Source organism: Peromyscus leucopus, chromosome 1, assembly GCF_004664715.2.
Source record: "Peromyscus leucopus breed LL Stock chromosome 1, UCI_PerLeu_2.1, whole genome shotgun sequence".
NCBI lineage: Eukaryota > Metazoa > Chordata > Mammalia > Rodentia > Cricetidae > Peromyscus > Peromyscus leucopus.
The window spans coordinates 189,155,296-189,172,000 of NC_051063.1; the positions used below are offsets into that span (position 1 = coordinate 189,155,296).

Below are 16,705 nucleotides of genomic sequence, written 5' to 3' on the forward strand. Positions count from 1 at the left end.
CCATGCCAAATTTGGTTCAGTTGTTTCCTGTCATCATGGAGGAAACTCCTTCCTTGAGAAATTAAAGAACCTAATGTTTATTGTAAGAAAGCATACTGCTCTGGATGATAGGACAGCTATAAAAGAGAACAAAAAATTCAGGAGAAACCATAAAGCAAATATTTTTATAAACATCTATAAATGAACAAACATCAAAATTAAAAATATGAAAGAAATGTCATTTTTATCAAAGGTCTTGTAAACACAGGTGCAGATGTAACAATAATTGCACTAGAATCTTGGTATCCCAATTGGCATTTTCAGGAGGTAAATGTTCAGCGTTTAGAGACAGAGCACAATATGGGTCAAATGTATAGGGCCAGAAGGACAGAGAGGAAAATTAAACCATATGTGGCTAACATACCAATGAATTTATGGAGACATGATTTGTTACAGCAATGTAATACCTAGATTAACATTCCTTCAATCTCAGAACCAAACCATAAACTAACATATGTTTCTGGGAAAAATATTAGAAGGTATCAAAAAGAAGTCAACAACCATTCAGTTTGTACAAGAAGGCACAACAGTTGCTGAGTTATCAAAGGCACCAACAGCCCTACCTTTCTAAATGGTTAATAGACAAGTCTGTATGAGTTCAGCAATGGCCTTTAACATAAGAGAAACAGCAGGCCTTCAAACAGCTGCTACAGGAGTGGCTAAATGCTCTGCTTATTGAGGAATCAACCAGCCCTTGGAATTCTCCTGTAATTGTTATTAAAAAGAAATCTGGAAAATGGAGAATAATAATAGATCTAAGAGCTGGTAATAAGGTGATTCAGCCAATGGGCTCTCTACAATCTGGAATTCCTTTCCCTTTTCCATTACCTAAATGACAGCCTCTTATAGTTATTGATTTAAAAGACAGTTTCTTCACTCTACCTTTACAAGAAAAAGAGAAAATTTTGCCTTTACAGTGTCTATTTATAATAATTCTCAACCTGTTAAGAGATATTAATGCTGAGGTGATGGCTCAGAGGTTAGGAGCACCGACTGCTCTTCCAGAGGTCCTGAGTTCAATTCCAGCACCCACATGGTGGTCACACCATCTGTAATGAGAGCCGGCACACTCTTCTGTATATGTAATAAATAAATAAATCTATAGAAAAGAGAGATACTAATGGAAAATTCTCCACAGGGAATGTTAAATAGCCCCATCCTGTGCCAATATTTTGTAAGACAACTGTTGGAAATTATATGTAAGCAATTTCATTAATCTATAGTTTACTATTACATGGATGACAACTTATTAGTTGATTCAAATGTAGATACTTTAGAAATAATGTTTGAAGACGTAAAGAAAATTTTGACCTGTATGGGATTGCAAATTGCTCCTGAAAAAATACAAAGAGAAGATTCTATTAATTATTTAGGATATAAAGTAGGTCCGAAAATTAGATCCCAAAGTTCAAATTAAGAGAGATCTACTGCATACTCTTAATGACTTTCAAAGACTGCTAGGAGATATTTCCTATCTATGGCCCAATATTGGGGTAAAAAAAATGATAAACTGATTAATTTGTTCAAAACCATAGACAGTCAGAAGGACTTAAAAAGTCCAAGAGAATTATCAGCTAAAGCTGAGAGAGAACTGGCTTTGGTGGAAAAGAAAATACAGGATGCAAATATAGATCATTTGGATCCCAAGCTTGATTGCATTTTGGTTATTTTACCCTCTAAGCAATATTCTACAGGAATATTAATACAGAGGGAGGATATTATCTTAGAATGGACTTTTTACCACATAAACAGAGTAAAAAATTGAAAACTTATGTGGAAAATATCTCTGAGTTGATTATGAAAGGAAAATTGAGACTCCATCATTTAGCAGGAAGAGACCCAGCAGAAATTGTAGTATATTTTATGAATGATGAAACTGACAAATTATAGGCAGAAAGTGAACCTTAGCAAAGAGCTTGCAGTAATTTTTTTTTGGTTTGTTTGTTTTGAGACAGGGTTTCTCTGTGAAACAGTCCTGTATCCTGGAATTCACTGTATAGACCAGGCTGGCCTCCAACTCACAGAGCTCCACCTGCTTCTGCATCTCAAGTACTGGATTAACGGCATGTGCCACCACTGCCTGATACTTTCAGAAATTTTTTGGGAGAGGCTATCAACAAATATCCCCAAAGCAGGAGAGTTCTATTTATAAAGAGAACTAACTGGATCCTCCCCACATTGTACAGGTAATACCAATATCTAGAGCCTCTACATTTTATACGGATGCAAACAAATTAGTAAAGGCGGGTTATAAATCAGGAAGTTTATGTAAAGTGGCTCAAAGCCCCTATGATTCTGCCCAAAAGTCAGAATTATATGCTATTCTCATAGTATTAATGGATTTTACAAAACTTTTTAACATAGTTACTGCCTCTCAGTATGAGTAAAGAGTTTTTTTACACATTGAAAGTGCTGAATTTATTTCTGATGAGTCAGAATTAACTTTGTTATATATTCAGTTACAAGAAATATTCAGGAATAGAAATCATCTCATATATAAACACTCATCTGATCCCATGTGGGTCTGCCAGGCCCTCTAGCACAAGGTAATGACAAAATTGATTAGCTATTGATAGGAACTGTGCTGCAGGCCTCAGAATTTCATAAAGTCATCTTGTCAATAGCAGTGGTTTAAAAAAGGATTTTTCCATAACCTGGCAACAAGCCAAGGAAAATATAAGGAAATGTCATATTTGTTCTTTATAAAACCAAACTTCACTAGCTGTAGGAAATAACCCAAAGGGTACTCAAAGGAATAAAATCTGGCAGAAGGATGTGTTCCATTTTGTAGAATTTGGAAAATTAAAATGCGTATACCACAACATTGATACTTACTCAGAATTTCAATGGGCAACCGCTTTGAGTGCTGAAAAGGCTAATTCTGTAATCACACATTTGCTAGAAGTTATGGCCATCATGGGTATACTTGTATTAAGGGTATATCTAAATTAAGATGGACAATGCTCCAGCATATGTTTTTAGTAAAATGAAACCGTTTTTTGCTTATTACAATATAAAGTATATTACAGGTATACCACACAATCCTATAGGACAAGCAGATATATAAAGATCAAATTGAACTCCAGAGAATATGCTAAATAATGAGAAAGGGGTAACAAACCCCCCGGAAATAGATTGAAAAATGCTTTATTAACTTTGGATTTTCTAAGTGCTAATGAGAAAGAAACAGCAGCTCTAGAGAGACATTGGATAATAGAAAAAAAAAAAACTATGGAAATAAATCAGCCCATATACTTTAGAGATGTTTTGACCTCAGAATGGAAAACAGGATATGTGTTATGTAGGGGACAGTGTTTTGTTTTTATTTCTACAAGAGAAGAAAAGTTATGGATACCATAAAAACTGACTAAGGTACAATTTGAACAAGAGAAACTTTTTGATTAGAAGAGGTGATAATTTGTCAAACAGAGTGACCATTCAATCTAAACTAACTTGTATGACTAACAAATGATTCTCTTTTAATCAGAAAAAAAAAAAAAACTTGCCAAAAGGGGAACATCTCTAAAGTTAGGGTTGGGGCAGAATTTTGTTTTTGTCTTTCAGGAGAATGAAGGCATCCAGCTAAGGAATCTGAAGACCACTGGACAAATGGGACATCTGAAGAAAAAGAACAAATCTAGAAAACTTGTCCCAAGAAAAAAAGTATATTGACCTATTGATATATCAAATTTCCTACAGGATAAAATTTCATAAATCTTCCCGAATGTTTGTTCCTCTTGCCATCTACAGACATATAATCCAAATTGTCTTTTTATAGTCCAGTCCAATTAAAAATTAAAGCTGGCTTCGGCTCTCAACTTCTCTAAACCCAAGCAAAGTTGTTAAAGTACTATCCAAAATCTCTGTCTCATGTCACAAGAGCCACCTATTATGGAACAGAAGAAAAACAAAAATTAAGGGATTATTTTATTGATACTAACCTCATAATCCTTTGGTTTTATTTTGAATCTTTGACAGCTTTTCTTTGGATATAAATATTATCTCAAAATTTATATGATATATATATACATATATATATTAAACCTTTTGTAAAGATATTAATGGTAATTAGAGTACTAACTAATTCTAGAAAATGGTTTCATCTAGCTTCATGTACATGATTTGGGGTTTGAGTATCTATCAGGTAACTAAGAAGTAAGTTTTTGTACTCTGGATGTACATAACAAATATTGATCCTTTAACCTCTTTGAGATCTGTGGCATATGACATTTAAAATGTTTAAGTTTCCTTCAGTGATCTCTGACCATGCCTAACAGTGACCTTTGAAGTCTCCAAAAGGAACGTGTGGCCCCACAATGATGATTCTACCAGGATGATGATAATACCATTAAGCTGACAATCACCACCCAAAGGTTGGCTGTGGACTACACACTGCTCAGGACAAGTTCAAGGTGGCTAGCTGAGATGATCTAGCCTCACACACTACTCTAACCAGGACTTGAGACAAGCCCTGCATTTTCCCATTATACATAACCTGGACAACAAATGATACACCTACCTCTCCTAGGACTTGACAGTTAACCCAGTTTTTATTTTCAGGATCATCTAAAGATGTTGTCGCCCATAGACAGCAGAAAGTAATTTTAAGAACTTTAAAGTTCTTAAAGAGGTGGGGTGGGCAATTTTTGGTCTTTTATTGGGTTATGGATATTTGTTATTGTTTAGGGTTGGTTACAAGTTGTTTTTGATAATGGTCAGGAATAAAGCTCAACAAAGGAGATTAGAGTTGGGGTTCTTGTTTAGAAAAGAAAAAAATGGGAATATGGATATGATAGGCTAAAAGGGTAGATTATTGAATCTGATCTGAAAAGAAAAAAGGAGGGATATAGAAATAGGATAAAAGCATAGACTATTGAATCTTTTAAACCAACAAAGCAACTAATAGTCTTAAATATTTACATTGATATGGATTTTTGTATATTGATACATATTTGAGGTTATTTTTGTTAGAACATACTGTACATACATTTCTAATCTTGTTCAAGGTATTGTACCTATGCAACTCATTAAACAATCATGCAAATTTATATTCCTTGAGAGTTATTATTACCAACTGCGGCTGCATTCCTGCTGAGCTCATGGCCTGGCTCCAGAGAGTAGCACCTACCCCTAATCCTTCCTTTGTTTAACCACACCTTTTATTTCTCCTATCACCTTAGGTGCATCTTGTCTGAGAGTCAAGGATCAGTCTCCCAAGGATCAAAGGCCTATGCAAAACTTGTTTCAGGAATCCCAGAAAACTGTGGTACCTAAGAAATCAAGTAATTTGCATTTGGTATTTTATCTCTGGGAGCTCTTATCAGGTTGCTTTGAAGGTACAGAAATTAACTGGCTAAACTGTCAATAGAGAGTAAATAAAACTGCCCTGGGCAAAGGGAAAATGCTTCAGTCCTTTGAGGCTAGATCCCACCTACAGCCATAAAAGGCTAGATTTATTCTTAAGATGCTTCTGAGTCTTCTTTCCTCAGAGATGTGTCAACCCACACCAACTATTTAGGACAATAAAAAATGCAGGTTAATAATTAGTCCCCTATTACAATCAAACTTGTCATGTTAGGTATGTTTTCAGGATCAAACAGAAATAAATTTTAGATTGATAGGGCATCTCAAATACTTCAGAGATCTACAGAATATGACATTTAAAATGTTTTAATAACAGGTTATTTATTTATTTATTTATTTATTTATTTGTTTATTTATTTATTGGTTTTTCAAGACAGGGTTTCTCTGTGCAGTTTTCTTGCCTGTCCTGGATCTCACTTTGTAGACCCAGCTGGCCTTGAACTCATAGAGATCCACCTGACTCTGCCTCCCGAGTGCTGGGATTAAAGGCGTGCGCCACCACTGCCTGGCTTTTTTCCCCATAGTTTTTTTTTTTTTTTTTTTTTTTTTTTAATGACAATGAGACATGTCTGCTCCTGACAGCACCAATCTACTTCAGAGAAGATGATGGACATCTTTTGCACAAGTTCTAATTGGTCTTATAATTAAAAACTCAGAGCCAGATATTGGGGTAAATGATGAAAATCAGAGGAAACAAGCTACAGCCACTTCTCATTTTGCCAACTCCTCAATTGAAAAGGGAAGACCCTGTCTCCATGAATCCCCAGACTGAATGCCTCTGAGTCCTCAGCCAGGAAGCCACTGAACTCCTGTCTTTTCATCCCTTATATTCTTTTCTCTACCCAGCCATATCACTTCCTGTCTCAACCTTCCTAGTACTGGGCTTAAGGCATGTGACTCTCAAGTACTGGAATTAAATATGTGTGCTACCACTGCCTAGCTCTATTTCTCTTTTAAACTGGATTAATTTCATATAGTCCACGGTGGCTTTGAACTGACAGAGATCTAGACCATCTCTGCCACCCAAGTGCTAGGAATAATGGTGTTTTCCAGCACTGCCTGGCCTCTATGTTTAATCTAGTGGCTGGCTCTGTCCTTTGATCTTCAGGCAAATTTTATTTATTAATGAGTACAAACAAAATATCACCACAGGCATTGAAGAAACTACACATGGAGTTAACTTTCTTTGTGGCAAAAATTAGCCACTGGGCAAGAAACTGCCCTTACCTTGACTGCTGACATCATGCTGTACAAATGGGCCAAGCAGGACATAAAAGAAAGGACTTTCGAACTTTGCCAAGACAAGGTAGGACAGCCCTTCAGAAAATCCTGCTTCACAGGAAAGTCTGTCAGATACGCTAGGCTTGTAGATCAAAGATGGATGCCTCAATGTTGCAGAAGAAACTTGGGTGATTGTCCAGGCAGCCAGTTGTTTCTGTCATCTCTTACATTTATGGAAGTCACATACTTTCATTTCCTGCTTACTCAGGTCACAATACTTCCTACTCAGGTCTCTGATGTAGTAGAAGACTTTATAGTTATAGTTTTCCTTGTTGCCAGATGCAGAAAAGAAATTCACTGAAGAGATGTAAAGTGTACAGGGTTAAGAGACATTAAAATAGTTTTGAGAATGAAAATTAGAATAGAAGGTAAATTAGGTACAACCCTTTCGATTCACCAAGATATGATAGATAATGGAATATTTTCTCTGAATTTGTCAAATGCAAGTGGACTAGACATTGTTGATGTGTTTATTTCCTTATATTTAGTCATTGTACTTATTGTATATACTTTACTTATAGAAGTTATAATCTTTTATTTTAGACAAAAAGGGGGAAATGTAATATTTTATTTGTGTTCTTACAAATCAAGCTTGCCTTAAAATCAGAAAAAGGAGCTAGCCATTAGTTAACCATAGAGGTCTAGATGTCTGTATAGACAGCCAGGAAGTGATAAGGCTGGGTGGACAGAGGAGCTCGCTCTCTTTCATCTGAGGATTTTGTATATGTAAGAAGTAATGGCTGGTTGCTCTACCTCTCTGATCTTTCAGCATTTACCCCTATATCTGACTCCAGGTTTTTAATATTAAAACCAATTAGAATTTAAGCAACATGTGGTACTGTGCATATGTGTTGTCTGCATAAGTTTGTGTCTGTGCAAAAATGTATATATGTATGAATTAAAGTTTCTGTTTTTGAGTCTTGTTGTCTGTGTGTGTCCCTGTATGTATTTGTGTATGAACAACTGTCAGTCTATATGTGTGTGTGTATTGTTATTTATGAATGATTGTGTGTCTGTATATAGAAGTGTGTCTGGGTATGTAAACAATGTGTGTATGCCTACCTGTGTGTCTGTGCACGTGTATCTATTTATGTGGTGTGTGTGTGTGTGTGTGTGTGTGTGTGTGTGTGTGTGTGTTTCTTTTAAAGAATTAAAATCCTAGAAATGTGATAATCATTTTGTCATAGTTCTTTCATTAACTTTTCTTTTCTGGGTATATTTACTAATTTGTATTTTGAGGTTGGGATTAAATAAAATGAGATAAAATAAGAAAAGATTTTCTGACTTAGTTAGTGGCACACTGCACTGTACAATGCTCCCTGTCTTTTAGATGAACTCCTTTCTGAAGAAGACCTACTTCACTAATCCTGTTTGAGAAGTAGAGAATATGATCAGAAAGAAATACCACAGGCAGATGTAATTGGAGTTTTCCTGTGTCCGCCTGGCTCCTGCAGCCGCTCAGACCCTAGTAAACACATAGAGACTTTATTACTTATAAACTGTATGGCCATGGCAGGCTTCTTGCTATCTAGTTCTTATATCTTAAATTAACCCATTTCTATAAATCAATACCTTGCCACATGGCTCATGGCTTACCAGTATCCTTACATCTTGCTTCTCATGGTGGTGGCAGCTGGCAGCATCTCCTGACTCAACCTTCTACTTCCCAGAATTCTACTCTCTGTTTATCCTGACTACACTATACTTCCTACCTGGCTACTGGCTAATCAGCATTTTATTTATCAATCAATCAGAGCAATACATTCACAGCATACAGAAAGACATCCCCAGCAGGCAGATTATACTTTTCAGATACATGGTCTTGGACTTAAGTGAAAAATAGGAAAGTTTCTCCAATATCTTCCACATGGTCAACAGCTCTGTTTATCTGAAGACATGATAGTGTGTCACAGGAAGTGGAAAGGTGAGTTTGACCTAATGATACTGATTTACACTACCCAGCTGCAACCAGTGCCAAGTGTGTCCATTTGTGCTTCCTAACTCACTGACCTGAAATGGATTGTTAAGTAATAATCTATTTCTACTCTCCTAGAACTGTCACAGTAGAAATCATAGCTGTAAAATGTATTTGGGGGGTCACATAAATTCAACATTTCATTTGCAGATCTCTGGAAAATGAGTTCCTTTTCATTTCCTCTTTTCAATAGGGAATTCTATGATGGGTGATATTGCTCTATATGCTGTGAATTTGTTGCCCTTATCAGTTGATAAATAAAGCTGTTTGGCCAATGGTCAAAGCAGAATAAGGTTAAGCAGGACATTCCAACTAGAGAGAGAGAGAGGAAGGAGAAAACAGAGCTAAGGAGATGCTGCTAGTCACTGCCAGAAGCAAGATGTGAAGATACTGGTAAGCCACAAGCCATGTGGCATAGTATAGATTTATAGAAATGGGTTAGTTTAAGATATAAGAGCTAGCTGGCAAGAAGCCTGCCATGGCCATAGTTTAAAAATAATATAAGCGTGTATGTTTTTATTTGGATCTGAGCAGCTGCAGACTGGGTGGAACACAGGAAGACTTTCAGCTACAATTTTTATTTATTATTTGAAGATTCCAGGCATGTATACAGCAATATTCTTTGGTACCATTCTGATTACTGGACAGTGTTTTCTTCTCTACTACTGAATCTCTGACCCTGATGTTAAAAGATTGAGGCTAATTCTAAGTAAGGTGTAGGAGAAAAGAAAAAGCATGCAGGTCATTAAGTTATATTATAAAATATTTTTGAAGTATTTTACCAGGAGGTCATAAATTGCTAATGCCTCTAAACATACATTAACATTCTAATGGCCCACCTTAGATATTTTGTGAATTATAATCCTAAGTTTACTTAAATTTATTTATTTTGTCTTTTATGTGCATGAGTGATTTGCTTGTATAAATGTGAGTGCACCACATGACTGCCTGACACCTATGAATATCAGAAGAGGGATTCATGTCCCCTGGAAAGGAGACAGCTTTGACTCATTCTGCAGATGCTGTGAATGAAACCTGCATCCTCTTCAAGAGCATCAAATGTTACTGACCACTGAGCCTTCACTCCAGCCCACAACCCCATCCCACAGCATAATTGCTCAGCAGATGAATGTTCTTTTGTCCCCTTCCTTCTTGCACAGCTCCTTTAAACAAACCATAGGTTGTTGGGCTTCTCTATCTGAGTGAAGAGGTACTGGTAGTAATATACAATTGCCTTTCAGGAGTGCTGCAAATGAAATACTGGGTTTGTATCTCCCTGGGAATTCTAAGGTATGTTTCTCATGTGTCTGGTTTTATAGCATTCGCTCAATACTGCCTGACTTCCAAGTTATGTGTTGAAATTGAAAGGCTTTACATTCAATAAAACCTTCAGTTTAATCTGATGTGCTAGCTCAGGTTGCTCAGATAGAGTGAAACCAATTATGACTGTCATGTTATCAAAGTGATAAGGAGAATTATTCTCAGAGAACAGGGCTCATGGCCTGAAATTTAGCTACTGACCTACAAATGCTCTTCAGAGGAGAGAAGTAAATCTCAAGCCTGCTCAAACTGGCCCCATTTCAACGTTACCAAACCATCAAATGGAGGCAGATAGGGGACTGAAAACAACTCAATGTGTGCCCTACTCCCAGGTATGCCTATCTTAATGTAGAAACAAGAAACACATGAGGATATCAATGCTGGATGACTCAAAATGCCACAGTCATGGATTTAAGTGAGAGTAAACACAATCACATACCAAACAATGAATTCAAAGAATAGTTATGTGAATGTACCATAAAATTAAAGAGGGCACCAAGCACTTCCTGAATTAATTCAGTGAAATGCCAACCATTTGCCTATCATAAGGAATGTATTTAGGGATATGACAGAAATTCAATAAAGATCAAAATAATGAAAAATAAAATAAAAGTGGTGACATATAACTTTAATCCTGGCTTATTTGTCTTTTGTTTATTTGTTTTGATTTTTATCTTTGAGGTTTTGTAATTTTTTTGTTTTTTTGCATTTTTTTAAAGAGAGAGAAAAAACAATGTTTAGTGCATAGGGAGTTGTGGACTATTTGGAGTGTTTGGGAGGATATAAAATATTCAAAATATATTGTATGGAAAATATTTCAATAAAAGGTATTCAAAGAAAATAAGTTTAACTCATTAAAGAAAAAAATTGAAGATTTCAGAAGATGGAAATGTATCTCATGCCCATGGATTTGTGGGAATAATATAGGAAACTGACCATCCTAACAAAAGCAAACAACAGATTCATATCCCTGTCAAAATCCCAATGTAACTCTTCATGTATATCTATATATCTACTATATCTATATCTATATCCATATATATATATATATATATATATATATATATATATATATATATATATATATATATCTTTTGGTGTTTTAAGACAGGGTTTCTCTTTGTAGCCCTGGCTATCCTGGAACTCACTATATATACAAGTCTGGCCTTGAACTAAGAGAACTGCCTAGCTCCACTTCCAGAGTGTAGGATTAAAGGCCTGCACCACTACTGCTAGGCATCTTCACAGATCTTACAGAGACAATTTTCAGCTTCATATGAAAACACAAAAAAATCCAGGACAGTCGAAACAAACCTGAGTAATAAAAGAATTGTGGCATGTTGTACTATAAAGCTACAGCAATAAAAACAGCACAGTATTGGAAAAAACAGACACATTGATCAATAATTGTGTAGTTAGTGGGCTAAAAATCAGCTGAAGAGTGAAACATTGTTGAGCTCCCTGTTCCAGGGTTTTAGCCCCAAATCAGATGATTTCATTGATATGGCATACGGGGAGACAGAATGAACTGGTTTGGAGGCTGCAGAATACAGAATGGAAGTGTCCTACAAAATTGTGTAAATGACACATATTCTGCAAACTGTGCTGTGTCAGTGAATGACACTGAAATCATGGACAGACCCTTATGATTCAGTGTCTGGGAAACATTCATTTCTCTACACAAAAATGTAATGGTTTATTGGAAAAAAAATTCACAAATGGCCACAAATACTACCTTTCCCTACATTGTATGGAATGCCTTTTCCAAAGTTCCATACCCTATGCTGTAGCTGTAATTCAAGCTGAATCCTCACCTGATAATCAGGGAGGGCTGGTGCTCTAATCCAGTCATGGCCCAGAATTCCCATATCTCAAATGCTCAGCCTCTTCATATGGAAATTCTGTGATTTGGGATCACATTCTACATGAAAAAATCCAGTACATGGCTGAAATTCCAGGTCTGATATAGGGTGTTCACAATCAGCTCAGAGAGATGTTCAGGAATGGTTTTCTCCTCTCTCTACTCCTCTCAGTTCCTCTCCAACTTTCCTCCCATCCAGATCAACTGCCTTTCTGTCTCTCATTAGAAAAGAAAGGGCTTCTAAAAGGCAACAACAAAACATAATGAAATAAAATGTATTAAGCTAAAGTAAAACCACCATTTCAAAGTTGAATGTGGTAAATAAACCACAACAACAAAAGAGCCCCAAGAGAAGGCACAAGAATTTGAGAGCCACTGGTTCACACACTCCGGAGTCCCATAAAAATCCCACACTGAAAGCTACAACATAAACACAGGAGATCTGGTGAAGATCCCATGTTGGCCCTGTGCTTGCTGCTTCGTTCTTTGTGAGTTCATATGACCTTTGCTCAGTTTATTTAGAGATCTTGTTTTCCTGGTGTCCTCCATCTCTTCTGTCTCTTATATTCTTTCTACCTCCTCTTCTATGAGATTCCCTGGGCTTTGAGAGGTGGGATTTGCCGGAAACAACCCATTTAGAGCTCTGTGTTTCAAGATCTCTCTTCTCTGCTTAAGGTATAGCTATGAGTCTCTGTATTTGTTCCCATATGCTGCAGGAGGAAGCTTCTCTGATGATCGCTGAATAAGGCGCAGATTTATGACTACAGTAGAATAGCCTTAGGAGTCCTTTTGTTGTTATTGTTGTTGTTTCAGACCAGTAGTAATATGGTTTTAACATAGGTCTCTCGCTATTTGGTCTCTAGTTCTTGGTCACCTGAACTGTCTCAGGTATGGATTCAGCTCCCTGGCTTGGCCCTAAGTCAACATGGACATGGGTTGGTTTTTACCACAAGCTTTGTGCCACATTGTTCTAGCACATTTTGCAGGCAGAACATATTTTAGATCAAAGGCTTTCTGGTTTGTTCAGTATTAATGTTGCTTTTTGGTAGCCTGTAAAGCAAATTGTCTGTAGCAAGAACACTAGAACATGGTGGCAAAGGTTCTGTGAAGCACCACCTGCACCTCTCCATGTTCAATGAGTTGTGGGGATCTTATCTTCAGCAATGAGGACTTTCAGTCAGTTTGCAGAGAACGACCTATTCCCTTGGCAATAGTCTGGGTTGTTTGTAGCACTGGCTTTAAGCAAGCAGGATTTAAGCAAGCAGCTCACCGATAGTCCAGCCTGAGGTCAAGCAGACCTAGACCCAGGCTAAGAAGCCACTGCTCAGACTAAGAAGCCGACCGCCACCTGCTGCCCCCTGCCCCCTGCCCCATCGGCCGCCTATGGCCGCCTATGGCCGCCTGCCGCCCTTGCGGGGAAAGTGGACCTGCCGCCAAGCCAAGCGGTTTTTAATGGATTCTTGTCACGTTGGGCGCCAGATGTAGATGTAACCAACCGTCTTATTAAATAAGAAACACAGAAACAATGTAAAAGAGAAAGCCGAGAGGTCAGAGCTCAGAGCTAAAATCTCACCCTTCCGCTGCGGTGTCCCAGCTTCCCGAAAGAGGGCTACTTCCTGTCTGTACGTCTTTTTTATAGTATTATTGTTCTGCCTTCTCATTGGTTGTAAACCCAAACACGTGACTGCCTCGTCACTTTCTGAATGTACAGCCCCCTAGGTCTTAAAGGCTTATGTCTCTAATGCTGGCTGTATCCCTGAACACACAGAGATCTATGGGATTAAAGGCGTGTGCCACCACCGCCACACTCTGTCTATGGCTCTAATAGTTCTGACCCCCGGGCGACTTTATTTATTAACATACAATCAAAATCACATTTCAGTACAATTAGAATACCACCACACCTATAGCATGCTTTCTAGGAGACAAACTGGTTTCTCTTAGTAAAACCACAATTTCACAATCTAGCAGTGAGAGCAGAACAGCACAGGATGAGTTTAGCACTAGGTTGCTAATAGTCTGACTGACCATTGACTTCCTGAGACACCCATTTCCTTTCAAAATCCTGAGTTACTGAAATGTCTTCCCCCAAGTTAACGTTGCTAATAGTGTAGTTCTGGATATTTGAGCGGCAGTAGTGGAGATCTGTGAGGGAAGGATAAAGATGGCTTTTTAGTGTTACTTCATTTGCATAGTGATGGAAATGATTATCTAGCTTCCCAGAAACATTCACCAGAGTGAGTTACAAAAAAAAAAAAAAAAAAAAAAAAAAAGAATATTTCATATAAGAGTAGAATATGCTGCTGGAATTTCACTTTTACCTTTAACCTATTATTTTCATGGAACATTTTATTATTTTCTTTGACTAAACTATCCAGCTCCTCTACCTTGTCTTCAAGCCTGATAATCTGTTTCCTTTCTGATCTCTGAGTTATTATTAGGATTATTGCATTTCTCATTTCTTGTTTTGTTTATGTATGTTTAACTAATGAATTCGTTTTTCACATCCTACAGTGTCCTCATTTCCTACAGGCATTAGCTAGTGTTTCCTTGCCCATGAATCATTTTGTTCCTATCCTCTTTGAGTTGATTCCCATGCTTTACATACTTTTACCTCCTTGAACATGCTCATCTTTTTCTGTAGAGTGGATATCGTTTAAATTGCTCTCCTTAGGGGTTACAGATATAGTTAATGATTTGAGTCAAATGCTTTTTAATCTTAGTTTTGGGAATGGACTAAAGTTTTAATCTTAGTGTGCTGGGAATGGGACTTGAGCATCAGAATTTAGAGTGTCTGTTGTCTTTTTCTGTGAATTTTTAACCCAGGAGACTGTTATCCCAAGATAAGAAGTTAGGCAGGAAAGCTTGTATCTGAAGGGTTCAGGACTAATTGTTGGGGTCAGATATCCGTGTGCAGTGTCCTCCTAGATCCAGTTCTGGTCTAGGCTGGCAGCGAGCATGTGGGGAGGCTGTGCAGAGCGGGTGCAGGGCAGCCTGACAGCTGGAGCTGTGTGGAAGGCAGCCTGAGACCGAGTGGGAGGGACCGGTCTCTGAAATAACGGGGACACAGCGTAATCAGAGAGGTTTAGGGGGAAAGACCTGTGGGGGCGGGGAATAATTGGTAAACTAATTAAGAAAAAGAGCCCGCGGTAGGCGGGTCTAGAGGAAACGCATAACCGGAAGCGGGGTGTATTGGGCGGGGCCAGGAGGTGCTGCTCCAAGGAATGAGGCTGAAGTGCCAGGAAATATCACCCTTCCCTGTTGGACTCGGGGAGCATCGTGGTCTGGAACTGCACGTGGAAGACCCGGCCGGGTATTCGGGACCTGAAATCTCCCCGGACCTGAAATCTCCCCGGAGCCGCAGTCGCCGCGCGGGGCGGCCTGGGAAAGTCACCAGTCAGCAGCGCAGTGGCGGGAACCGCAGCCCGGCGGCCCTGGAACCTCCCAGGTCAGAGGAGCTGCGGGGCTGGGACACGGGAGGGGAGGGACCGGGGTGTGCTCGCCGAGGCTGCTCAGGACACTTTTGGCTCCCTCTGTCCTGCCCGGGACGTCGGGGATTCTGCGGCAGCTTATGTCATCACCTGCAGTCAGGTGCGGTCGTTTCCCCGCACTACAAGCTGGATGCCTCCCTGCGCGCCTCGAACACCCCTTGAAAGTATTCATCTGTCACAGTTCTCTCTCTTGCTCCTTGCTTGCTCTCTTACCTGTTCTCTGTCTGTCTCTCATGTCCCCACCCCAAGACCGCCTTTTGCTCTTGTGCTCATGCTCCTCCCCCAATAAGCCTCACCCTAGACCTGTTGCATGTGGCGCATTCTCTTAACGGCCCACCCTGGCAGGCCGCCTTTTCCGTACAGACACAGCTTTCAATATTCTGTTACCGATATCTTTTCCATTGTCGGTAAGTTTGAGATCCCATGAAGTGGGTCTTATCGTGATTATTTTACACTTACCTTATGTTGCCAGACTCTTCTGTCATAATATAAATCATAAAATAATCCAGGAGAGCATTTGCATTGTCCGATGTTTGCAAACAGGATTCTCTTTGCTATGTGACAGTTTCAATAGTCCTGGAATTTAAATTCATCCATGCTTTCTAACTTCCCTGTTTTACCACAGGCCTATTTTAGAGAGTGGCACTTGCCCCTGAGACTAGGCATCCCCAGAGAGTTTGTGGCTAGTAATCACATGAGGAACCAGTGAGATACGATTAAACAGAAAATATGTTTTACGGAGTGCCCCAGATATGGTTGTAAACATTAAGCAAACCTTTTACTCCCCATTAATTTTCCATCTGAGATATAGGTAGTCTAGAATGTAAATACAGCATTCAGAAATGTGTCTTCATATACTTACTGTGTTCTTACGTTACACCTTAGGTCCAGCCAAGCCCAACATACATGCTGTGAGAGTGTATTTTATACTATTTATTTAACTATTTTATAGTTACCAAATACACTTTAAACAGTATTATTTTATAATATTTATGATCACTCACCTGTATCAGAAAAATGTCTCTTTCATTGAAGAAAAGTATTCTTCCCATGCACATATAACACAAATGTTTTTTTTTTTTTTATTTCAGGGTTTTTTGACCTTCAGTGCTGTGACTTTGGACTTGGAGGAGGAGTGGGAATGTCTAGACCCTGCTCACAGGGCTTTTTGCACAGATCTCCTGTTGGAGAACTGCAGCAGTCTGGATTCTAAGGGTGAGAATAGTTTTCTGGAGTCTCCCTTGCTTCTCCTCAGGGTTCCTGAGAAAACTACTCTGCATGTGTGTGAGCTGTGTGTGAAGGAGTCTCACATCTCACAGAGTAAAATGAAATCCTTAGAGAAAGAGACATTTTTCCTGATATTTTCTCTTTCCT

The 16,705-nt window shown here is 38.5% G+C and overlaps 1 protein-coding gene across 1 annotated transcript in view; it reads right to left on the reverse strand.

Annotated features, from left to right (window-relative positions):
* The window catches only part of LOC114683972 (zinc finger protein 420-like), a 593,185-nt gene that overhangs the window by 471,855 nt on the left and 104,625 nt on the right, over window positions 1-16,705 (reverse strand). The window lies entirely within an intron of this gene.